Source organism: Sander lucioperca, chromosome 17 (genome assembly GCF_008315115.2).
Source record: "Sander lucioperca isolate FBNREF2018 chromosome 17, SLUC_FBN_1.2, whole genome shotgun sequence".
Lineage (NCBI taxonomy): Eukaryota > Metazoa > Chordata > Actinopteri > Perciformes > Percidae > Sander > Sander lucioperca.
Genome location: NC_050189.1, coordinates 28,454,213 through 28,465,409, shown reverse-complemented (window position 1 = coordinate 28,465,409; position 11,197 = coordinate 28,454,213). Strand labels below are relative to the sequence as shown.

At 39.6% G+C, this 11,197-nt stretch overlaps 1 long non-coding RNA gene across 2 annotated transcripts; it reads left to right on the top strand.

Moving 5' to 3' along the window:
- The first annotated feature begins 316 nt into the window (after positions 1-316).
- LOC118493678 lies at positions 317-9,824 on the top strand. 2 transcript variants are annotated; one of them, XR_004895628.1, is made up of 5 exons: positions 317-422; positions 3,795-3,890; positions 6,855-6,950; positions 8,049-8,138; positions 9,086-9,824. It is a non-coding gene; the product is annotated as an uncharacterized LOC118493678 (long non-coding RNA). The 2 variants fall into 2 exon arrangements; XR_004895629.1 differs by lacking the exon at positions 8,049-8,138.
- The last annotated feature ends 1,373 nt before the right edge of the window (positions 9,825-11,197 follow it).

The window sequence follows — 11,197 nt, the reverse complement described above, 5'->3', positions numbered from 1 at the left end:
TCAGATGACAAAAAAGACGAATAATGTTACAGTTAACATTTAACATCACTTTACTGTTGATACTGTATGTTCTAATGATATTTCTGAATTTGAGCGAAGCGTTCAAAAAAAGATGAGAAAGAAATGTTCAACTCCAATTACAAACTGTTTCTTTAAGTCAAACATCCGTTTTAAAATCACTTTCCTGTTGTTGACAAATCATCACGATGGCCCTTTAGCATGCTCCGGAGCTTTTGATCCAATCACATAATCTTCCTCATGTTTCCATCTTTACGGATGTCTCTTTAATGAATAAATTGACTGAAATTGATGTTAACTTTGGTTTATTTCAGCTGCTGAAGCTGAAGCTGGAGATGTTGACATTACATACAGTGATGTCACAATATCACGTAACCTGCAGCAGCCAATCAGACGGAGCAGAGGTAAAGATGTTTTTATTGATTTTCAGATGAAAACCGTGTGTGTTCTTGGTTTAATGTCCTGAGAGGACGTTTTGGGAAAACATTTTATAAAATAAGGATATTGTAAAAAACTAATTAAATGTTTTTAGTCCACAACAGTCACAGTGTAAGGTCTATTATAGTAGATAACAGGGTGTGTGGTGCTTGTCATGAGAGTCTGGGTGTTTGGTACCGTGTGGTTAAACAGCTCTAACAGCTCTAACAGCTCTAACAGCTCTGTGGTCGTCCAGTTTCCTGTTTCTCATGGCAACCCTTCAGCTGAGTGGGGGTCTGCACACGCTTCACTGCAGGACACAGGACAAAACAAAGATTGGTAACACTTTACAATAAGGGTACATTAATTAGCATTAGTTAATGCAATATTAAGCCTTGACTAACTGTTAATAACAGTTAACTAAGGTGTCTATAGTACTATTAGTTAATGCAGTAAGAAGCTTTGACTAACTGTTAGTAACAGTTAACTAAGGCGTTTATTTACCATTTGTTAATACCTTGACTAACTGTTAACAGTTAATGTGTCTCTTTTACCATTAGTTAATGCAGTAACAAGCATTGACTAACTGTTAATCACAGTTAAATAATGTCAATTTTACCATTAGTTAATGCAGTAACAAGCCTTGACTTTTAATAACAGCTAACTAAGGTGTACATTTTCACATTAGGTAATGTACTAAAAAGCCTAAACTGGACTGACAATACAAACAATATTAGAGTAAACACTAACAAACCTTGTTCCTTTATCAGCCAGATGATAAACAAGATAAGCATACACCATGCTTTCTTTGGCAGAGTATTAGCACCACATGTTGCCCGCAGCCTTTAACTGTGATTAACAGTTAGTCAATGCTTGTTACTGCATTAACTAATGGTAAAAGAGACACATTATTTAACTGTTATTAACAGTTAGTCAAGGCATTAACAAATGGTAAATAAACGCCTTAGTTAACTGTTACTAACAGTTAGTCAAAGCCTTTTACTGCATTAACTAATAGTACTATAGACACCTTAGTTAACTGTTATTAACAGTTAGTCAAGGCTATGCAATATTGCATTTACTAATGATATAATAGATACCTTAATTAACTGTTGTTAATAGTAAGTCAAGGCTTATTACTGCATTAACTAATGTTATAATAGACACATTAGTTAACTGTGATTAACAGTTAGTTAAGGCATCAACTAATGGTAAATAATGCATCAATTAATACCTTAGCTAACATGAGCATTGTTAATACATGTTAATTAAACAATGTATTCAACCATTAATAACGGTTAGTTTATGCTTATTAATGCATTAACTAATGCTAATTAATGTACCCTTATTGTAAAGTGTTACCCAAAGATTATATATATAAACTATACATTTGCATTCAGTGCAGCTTTGCTCAGCAGAATCTTTTATTTGCTAATATACAAAAATATCTCTTTTTGTTTCTCTATTTTGCTTTTCTACATTTAGCATCAACCCAAAATCCCAAAACAAACAAAATACCTTAGCTAGTTAGCTTTCTCCTTAGCATTCAAATGAAACACAGATTCAATTTACAATTTCAATATGTCCTACTACATTTATCCTCATTCAGTCCCATAACTGAGCTATAATAATATAACTGTATTATAAAGAGCCTTGTACTCTTACCAGGAATAAATGATTAACCATTATGGCGCTTATCAACCGTTTCTCTGTCATATAAATAATATCCCACAATAAAACATACAAAATTACATAAAATGTGACCATACATTTTGTGTGCGTCACATGTGCAAAAATAAACAAATGATTGGTGAAACTATGTCCCTCTCCTTGGTGCAGTCACTTCTTCTAAATATAATTTATGGGAAACTAGTAGCATAGAAAACATGCCTGCTCTCGTGATGAACCTAGTGAATACTAAAGCCCATGGTCTCTGTGTGAAGGGATTATTATGTAGTAATGTGTTGAGTATTAAACAGTTGGGAGTGCAGAGGGAATTAAAATAAATTGGTAAGGAGGTTTGAGTTGTGTTAATGTATTGAACGGCCCTGTTTCTGTTTGCGTACAGGCTGGTTGTGTGTGAGCATGTGTTTATTAATGTCAGTTGTTAGTCTCCTACTCATCAACTAAATCATACGTTAGAAACTTGCTGTGAATTGAAAACAGAGCTGCCTTCAGTCTGTCTGTGTGTCGACAAATGTACGCATGCAGGAGTCGTGTTATGTTACTGCTGATGAAGACCCAACATTTCCTGATTTTACAATTTCATAATAAAATCATTTCAATAAGAAAATAACGGGGGGGGCTTTTATTGTGAAGAATTTATAGGAAATTAAACTATTTCACAGCAGCTGATTTGAGTTTGCCAGCTTTCTCCGTAGCAAAAACAATGATGTGTAACTCTGGCTATAGAAGACTAATAAATAACTAAAGGAGATGACGTAAGAGCAGGAATATCTGGAGTAATATCCTTCATATTGGTGAATGCTGGGACATTTTACTAAAAATAACATTATACTGGTGGCAGCCTTTTCCAATGAACAGCACTGCAGAGAGCTCCCAAGAGCAGCAGCACAGTAACAAACACAGACACATCAATAACAGTATGATGTTAACATCCTAAACACACGATTTAGTGGTGTTTAGTGGATACTTTGGGTAGTTCTGCTCACTGTCCTAATGTGGCCCAGGACACATTCCTGTTCTCACTGTTAATAAGAATGTGGACAAATGCGGCCTAAACCACCTCCAAATGTGGTTTTTAAAATCTGATCTCAATGCCCCCCGAGTGTTTCCAGCTGTACTTAGATCTGTCCTCTTGTGATCTGATCACTCAGGTCTGATCTTAAAGCCAGTTAGAAACGGGCTGCAAGAGGCATAAATCTCTCACTCAAGCTGTCAAGTTTGTGTTAGGCAAATATATTGATGGCACCATAACAAAGACGCTCAACTAAATCTAGTTCAGTCTCTCTGGGAAATAGGCACATTTATACATTATTTCAAGTGTTAATAACCATGCGTTGTTTGTGCGACACCCTGACATGTTGACATGGTGACTTGTTCCTCCTGTGGTCAACATGTCTCTAAAAAAGAACAGCTCTGTGAGCGTGAAGTCAATTTCACATGAACTGGGTTTCCATCTAAGCCCTGCCATCAGCAACAAGTGTTAAGAAGAAAAGAAAAGTGTGAAATTTTAAGTTTTACTTCCCCTTATGTAGACGTTGACACTTCTGTCTTAAAGCTATATCATGAAATTTGCTGCTAAAATGTATCAACTATTAAGTCCTTTTCTAATACTATGGAAAATAGTATTATTGATTGTAGTAAAAGTTAAATAATCAATGTCATTTATTTTCCAGAGAGTGATCCTGCTGTAATCTACTCCGGAGTGAGAACAGAAGACGTCTGTTACGGACAAATAGTGATCAAAGACAAGAAATCAAACAGGAAGAGAGGTACGGCTGCTCTTCTATGTCTCCATCTCTAGAAACATCTGTTAGAGGAGAACACAGAACAGTTCAGCTGCTCACTTTCTATCAAACTAACATAAGGAAATAGTGACTTTATTAGGGAATATTTATAATTAGCAGATTAATCCTCATCTGGTGCTCTAGTGAGTATTTGTGAATGAACTACAGTGTGTGTTCATGGTGATGAAGAAACATGTCATCAAGTGCAACAGGGACCATCTTTACATTCACAATATTCATTGTTTTGCCCTTATTCTGAAAAAGACAATATTCTGACATTCTGAAAGTTTACATTCTTAATATATGAGTATTCCACTAACAGCCAACACACATGGAAACTTCCATGCCAATAAAGCCCCTTTGAATTGAATTGAATAGAGAGAGAGAGAGAGAGAGAGAGAGAGAGAGAGAGAGAGACAGAGAGAGACAGAGAGAGAGAGACAGAGAGAGAGAGACAGAGAGAGAGAGACAGAGAGAGAGAGACAGAGAGAGAGAGACAGAGAGACAGAGAGAGAGACAGAGAGAGACAGAGAGACAGAGAGAGAGAGACAGAGAGACAGAGAGACAGAGAGACAGAGAGAGAGAGACAGAGAGAGAGAGACAGAGAGAGAGACAGAGAGAGAGAGACAGAGAGAGAGACAGAGAGAGAGAGACAGAGAGACAGAGAGACAGAGAGAGAGACAGAGAGACAGAGACAGAGAGAGACAGAGATAGAGAGAGAGAGTGACAGAGAGACAGAGTGACACAGAGACAGAGAGAGAGACAGAGAGAGACAGAGACAGAGAGAGAGAGAGACAGAGAGAGAGAGAGAGAGAGAGAGAGAGAGACACAGAGAGAGAGAGAGACACAAAGAGAGAGAGACAGAGAGAGAAAGAGACAGAGAGAGACAGAGAGACATCGTGACTTGTTCCTCCTGTTGTCAACATGCTTATCTTACTATAATCTCTATAAACAGCTCTGTTAGCGTGAAGTCCATTTCACATGAACTGAGTTTCCATTTTAGCCCTGACATCAGCAACAAGTGTTAAGAAGAAAAAAAAACTGAGAAAAAAAGTTGTACTTCCTCTTAAACAGTGGACTTTTATACTAAAAGAGCTCATATTATGCTAATTTTCAGGTTCATAATTGTATTTAGAGGTTGTACCAGAATAGGTTTACAAGGTTTAATTTTCAAAAAACACCATATTTTTGTTGTACTGCACATTGCTGCAGCTCCTCTTTTCACCCTGTGTGTTGAGCTCTCTGTTTTAGCTACAGAGTGAGACCTCTCACTTCTGTTCCATCTTTGTTGGGAGTCACACATGCTCAGTAGCTAGGTAAGGACTACTAGCCATTCAGAAGCAGAGTATGAGGGCGGCTAGCCTAGAGCAGAGTATGAGGGCGTGCCCTGACAGTACCTAGGTAAGGACTACTAGCCAGTCAGAAGCAGAGTATGAGGGCGTGCCCTGCTAGCAGCTAGGTGAGCATTATAACGTATTGCTCCCTCCAGTTAACAGACACGGACACAAGGCATTCTTGTTTAAGGGCATTTATTAGTTGAATCATGTCATCCTTGATGCCATCAAATATGCCGTGAGAACTAAATAAAACATAAAAATCACATAAGTTACAGAAATAAGAATATTCTCACAGAGAATAGCACATGAATAAATAAACAACACAACGTTAGATTGACTGTTAATAAACCGTAACACAGTTATGCTTTTACATTGATAATTACACATTAAAAGAACTATGCATACCTCATTGGCTGCGTTAACTCCAGGGGAGTGAAAACAGGTAACAAAAAAGCAACTTCTCTCCCGTGTGTCTCTCGGTGAACTTGCTTGGCATGCGCTGCTTGCTCCGATGCTGGTGTTACATCAATAAATGTCTGAACCAACCGAACCTCAGAACAATAGTTCCGCTATATAAGCCTACATAAACAGGTCAGCTTGTACACATATTTCAAAGTAAAAGAAATGCAGAGAAATATAAATATATGATATATTTAAACGTGGTTTCTTATCAAATTAAAAACTATTCTTTTATGAAACTTAAATTATGCAACTGTCTCTGCTGGCAGCTACATAACGTGTGTTCCAAAGTGACCACGTTTGTCTCTGAAGTAAAGGCTGGACTACAATAGAGCTGTTTGGAGCAGTTAGTGAACAGTGTTTTTTGCTGGAGATGGTAAGTCCCTTTGGGGGGGACTTTGGGCTTTTTCACTTTGTAAACCTATAACATGCACATAAAAGATATATAACACAATAAAGGAAAGGGAAAAAGCCAAAAAGCATAATATGAGCTCTAGTAAAGTATCACTGCAGTAGGAGTTAAAATAATCAGTATACTTTTTGCATAAGCAATAAATATACTGTTATGGTTGTGTATGTGTTTCAGTTTCCTGTTTTATTTTGTAGTCTGTTTTCTCCCTTGTTATGTCTTGTTTTACTTCCTGCCGTGTGTTTTCCTGTCTGCCCCACCCTGATGTGTTACACCTGTTCCTGAAGCTAGTGTCACCTGTCTCTTGTTTCCTCGTTACCTCGTGTATTTAGTCTCTGTGTTTTCTTTGTCTTTTGTCAGATCATTGTTTTTCTGTTTGGATTGTGTGTGTGTGTGTGTGTGTGTGTGTGTGTGTGTGTGTGTGTGTGTGTGTGTGTGTGTGTGTGTGTGTGTGTGTGTGTGTGTGTGTGTGTGTGTGTGTGTGTGTGTGTGTGTGTGTGAGAGAGTCTTCCCTGTTTGTCTCTGTGTTCTTGGTTGCTGTGTTTCCTGTTTTGACTTCGACTTCATTCTGGATTACTTTTTGCCTGCTGTATCCAGGACTCCTTTTGTTTGTATATATTTTCATTGGAAATTAAATCCTCAAACTTTCCACTGCCTACCGTCTCTGCATTTGGGTCCGCCATTCTCTGAATCTTTAACATATACTGTACAGTCCTGATATTAATAATGATATGTCTTTTCCAGAGAGGGATCCTGCTGCAATCTACTCCGGAGTGAGAACAACAGACGTCAGTTATGGACAAATAGTGATCAAAGACAAGAAAAGAAACAGGAAGAGAGGTACGGCTGCTCTTCTTCGTCTTCATCACTAGAAACATAACACATGTGTGTATATGTTCATGCTGATGAAGGAACATGTCACCCAAAGCAACAGTGACTACGTTTACATGCACAGAGTAGTGCTACATTATGATGTTGCATTAGCTAGCAGTGCTACATTATTATGTTGCATTAGCTAGCAGTGCTACATTATGATGTTGCATTAGCTAGCAGTGCTACATTATTATGTTGCATTAGCTAGCAGTGCTACATTATGATGTTGTATTAGCTAGCAGTGCTACATTATTATGTTGTATTAGCTAGCAGTGCTACATTATGCTGTTGCATTAGCTAGCAGTGCTACATTATGATGTTGCATTAGCTAGCAGTGCTACATTATGATGTTGCATTAGCTAGCAGTGCTACATTATGCTGTTGCATTAGCTAGCAGTGCTACATTACGATGTTGTATTAAAGAGTCTGACTGCTGCTGGAATGAAGGACCTGCGGTAGCACTGAGGGTGCAGCAGTCTGCTGCTGAAAGAGCTGCTCGGGGAACTCACAGTCTCATGGGGGGGTGGGGGGGGGGGGGGTGAGAGGTGTTGCCCATGATTGATGCCACCCTGGCTAATATCCTCCTCTCCCCCACCTCCTCTATGGTGTCCAGAGGGCAGACCAGAACAGAGCTAGCCCTCTTCACCAGTCTGTTTAGCCTTTTCCTGTCCCTCTCTGTGCTCCCAGCTCCCCAGCAGGCTACTGCACAAAAGATTGCAGACGCAACCACAGAGTCATAAAAAGTCCTGCACACCCCAAAGGACCTCAGCCTCCTCAGCAGGTGCAGACGGCTTTGGCCCTTTTTGTACAGGGTGTCTGTGTTATTGGACCAGTCCAGTTTATTGAGGTGTTGAGGTGAACACCCAGGTATGGCCGTTTATTGAGGTGTTGAGGTGAACACCCAGGTATGTGAACTCAGCGTCCCTCTTTCAGTCCTTCAACCAGCTTCTAGATAAGGTCGGCTGTTCACAGCAGGTCTAAAAACCAGACATAAAGGCCATAATAACTAATAAAAATTCTACATTAACAATAATCTTACAGCAGTATAAATATTATTATATCCAGAGAGAGATCCAGCTGCAGTCTCCTCAGCAGTGAGAGGAGCAGAAGACGTCAGTTATGGACAAATAGTGATCAAATCAAACAGGACCAGAGGTACAGCTGCTCTTTATTTCTCAACGTTGATCTGAGCCAGTTTCCAGTCTTTATGCTAAGCTAAGCTAACCTAACCACTTCCAGCTCTGTACTGAACATACAGAAAATACAACTGATAATCATCCCCTCTCGCTCTCAGGTAGAAAGAGAATAAGAGGATTTCCCAAAAGAATTGAGAATATAATGAACTATTCCTATAAATAGATACAAGTAAGTGCAAAAGGACAAAAACACTGACTAGGTTTACATGCACAAAATATTCCGGTTTTTGGCTTTTATTCTGAAAAAGACGATATTCTGACTTAGCACACACAGCACACACACACAGGTGGCTGAGGCTGTCATACAAGGTGCCACCTGCACATCAGATAAACATTCGCACACATTCACATAGGGATGTCAAGATACCAAAAATCTAGTAGTCGGTACCGGTACCACCAAGAGCCTGGCATCACCACACAGCCAGTGTACGGTAACATCTTCCCTGAGATCACCTGGAACTCCCAGACAGCCAGCATGTTTAGTTACGTCTGTTCTCATGACATCCATATTTACACACCAATGGTTCAACATCTGGAGCAAGTCTGGGTTCACTGTCTTCCCCAAGGACACTTCTAAGCACCAACCTTCTGTTTGGTAGACGACTCTACCACCTGAGCTACAGACCTTCCGTTTGGTAGACGACTCTACCACCTGAGCCACAGCCGCCTTGAATTACTTCTTAAAGTACTAATATTCCTGTTTACATGCAGCCGTAAACAGACAGGAGGCCGTGTGTCGCAAACTGAGACACAGATTCTGAATGTGCTGTATACAAAGACTAAAGGAATATCTCACAGGTCTTCATCGGGAAAAAAATAACAAGTCACTGTTGAGAAACGCTGTTTGTCTGCTGATGGAGTTTGTCTCAGATAGTTTCTCATATTGTTTGAACTGTTTGTGTTCAGAGCCTCCAGCAGACCCAGAGGTCCTCTACTCCTCACTGAGGAAGACCTGAACACCATCACACCAGTCCAACCAGTGGAGTCCAGCGGGCCAATCACTGGTCCCCAGAGACCCTCACATCTACATCTGTACCTGTATAGCAGTCCGGTCATCCAACCAACTGGCTTTAGAAGTCCCAAGGTCCAGGTACAAACTGTGGGGGGGATCGCTCTTTTGCAGTTGCTGCCTCGAGACTTTGAAACAAGTTACCACCTGACATTCACACCATTACAGACGTCGCTCTTTTGAACAAAATTAAAACTTCCTTATTTAGAATGGCTTTTAATGCACAGTAGTGTTGCTGCATTTTCACTTTCTTTCTCCTGTTTTTATGCAACAGTTTCAGATTTTACTGTATTCTATGTTTGACTCTTTTTATTGTATGATATGTTGTTTTATTCTTGGTCCTTCGAGCACTTTGGATACCTGTTGGTTGCTGTGAAGCAGTATGAATAAATGTTGATTGATGTTAAGGTTAAATGAGATTAATGCAGCTACAAAAAGCATATTTACATTCTTTAGATGTGTTTCCTTCAATGCTTCTTATTTAAGTCATAGATTTGTTGCTCTGTAAGTGTTCATTACGTTGCACAACAACCAACAAATATCTACTGAACAGAGTCTAATGATAATAACTATTTACTGATATTGATATTGTATTTATGAGCTTGTTTCTGTGCAGGATCAATAAACTCTGGTGTCTCCTCGTGTGGTTCTGTGGGTTTCACATCTCTGACAGATGGAACATTTGTTCTGGTTGAGGCTAACCGATCCACACTTCTCTTCAGCAGATAACAGAGAACAAACACACCGCAGACTATAAACAGCTGCAACATCAGCCAGCGGTTGGAAACTTCACACCAATCAGAAACAGCTACAGATCAGAGGGTCTGAGGTTAGATTCTGTAGTCGGTGAACATTCAGTCCATTTTCTTAAGTTTAAAAGTCACAGAAACCATCAGGTTCTGTTTTTCAGCTCATGATTACAGTCTGATGATCTTTAATGAGCAGATATACAGGATGCTGTTCTTCCACACCAGACATATTCACAGTTACACTCAGACTGCTTTTAATTTTTCAAAACATACAAGGCATCAGACAACCACACACACACACACACACACACACACACACACACACACACACACGCACACACACACATGGATACATCCCAGTTCTTGTATCAGATGGTGACGTTGATGAGAACACAGCTAGAAGTTAATCCATGAAGTCAAAGCCAACTGTGAGAGCTGAAGGGCAGCAACAAGTCTGTTAGTTCTACCTCCATCTGAAGCCACGGGACACAGCCAGGCCCCCCCCCATCCTTACTATCTTCACTACTACACACATGTTTGGATTTAAACTGTTTACATAGTTGTTATACCCCTGGACAATAACTGCACATTCCTGCTCTAATGTTCACATTCATATCAGACCCTTTATATACATATTCTGATCTTTTTCAATAAGATGCTGATTGATAAACTCTGTTTGATGACAGCATCATATCAGTGGAGTCAGACAGCCAGCAGGTGGCAGCACAGCACCTTCTCTTTCTTTACACATGTTCAGTTCAGCAGGAACAGCTCAGAGCTCTTTAACTTATGGATTATTAATTCAACCGTCACTGTGTTAGAGGAACATTTAGACTACAAAATAAAGATCATCACCATGTCAACAGACACATGACATCACACACCAGAGTGTCCAAACCAACAGTTCATTCATTTCAGAAACACTCAGCATTTAGCATGTTAGCATTTAGCATGTTAGCCACAACCAGCATGCACCTGTTAGAGAAGTAACATGGCAGCAGGTTTCTTCTTCTTCTTCTTCTTCTTGGTGAATTACCGCCAACATCTGGTGTGGAGTGTGGATTAGGATATCTAATATTGGGCTACGTATAATACTCCAAATCTAAACTAAAATAATAATAAAAAAAAGAACCTGCTGAGGCTTTGAGAAGAGAGAAAGCATGATGTAATGCAGTCAGACAGCCAGCAGGAGGCAGCTTTCACTCTGTTCTCCAGAGGAGCATTTCACTGGGAAGGCTTTCATTTACAGGAAGTCTGCAG